The sequence below is a fragment of the Melanerpes formicivorus genome, unplaced genomic scaffold (genome assembly GCF_026170545.1).
Source record: "Melanerpes formicivorus ecotype bairdi unplaced genomic scaffold, bMelFor1.0.p_v2 SCAF_186, whole genome shotgun sequence".
Classification (NCBI taxonomy): Eukaryota; Metazoa; Chordata; class Aves; order Piciformes; family Picidae; genus Melanerpes; species Melanerpes formicivorus.
The window spans coordinates 190122-191114 of NW_027142538.1; positions in this window are offsets into that span (position 1 = coordinate 190122).

Here is a 993-nt window from a genome sequence, read left to right on the forward strand (position 1 = left end):
GCTGCCCTTTCCGCACCCCCCACATCCCCACACCCCCCCAGAAAAAAAAAGTCTTTGCGAGGCATTGCGAGAGCAGGAAAGGAGAAGCCAGGCTGTGCCCAGCGTGCCCACCCCCCTGCCCGCAGGCTTTGAGTGAGTGGGGGGGGGGAAAGAGCTGAAAACGTATCGGGGACCGGACCGCCGCGGAGGGGAACGGCCGCTGCTGGCGGGAGCGTGGCCGGTGGCAGTGGGGCTGGCCCGGGGGTCCCCTGCGGGCTGGGGACACCTCCCCACACACAGCGTCTTCCAGCGGTGCCCGGCTGGGACGTCAGCAGCTCCTCCGGCAGGTACCAGGGCACTGGCGCCGAACTCTGCAGCGTGTCCCGGGCTGCCAGCAGCACCTCCCGTCCGCTCTTCCAGTTGACTGCAGCACCGACTGAGGAAGGCTTTCCAGTTAATTGACTTCTGCACAGAGACCCAGCTGGCCACCAGTTGAAGTTGGCACAGTCAAAGTGGAATAGCGGGGAGGTGGAGCGGGCGGGGGGAGAAGGGGGAAGAGGGAAAAAAGCCAGCTCTGATCGCTTGGTTAGACCGGTTTTGTCTGGGGCGCTGGAGAAAAGAGCAGGTCATTCACATGAGCTCACCGACCCCCCTCTCCCCCTCTCTTTGGGGCAGGTTTTGGAAAGCAGAGCCGGCCCCGCTGTCTCTCCAGCCCCCGCCTCCTCCAGCAGAGGGCTTGTTAGGAGAAACATTCAACAACTGAACCTCGGGATCGTTGCCACGGACCAACAATTAGGAGACAAAAATGTCAGCGGGTTTCCACGGGGGCCTGAAGCCCTCCTCCCCACTGTCCCCCTCCCCCCCGCCCCCCCGTGCGTGGGGCCCGGCCGAGAACAGCCGCGGCTGTAACACGCAGGAGTTTGTTGCATCAGGGTATCGACTCGGGGACAACGACACGAAGTGAGCAGCGCACAGCCGTGCCAGCAGAGGCATGGGGGCCGGCACAGCCACCCC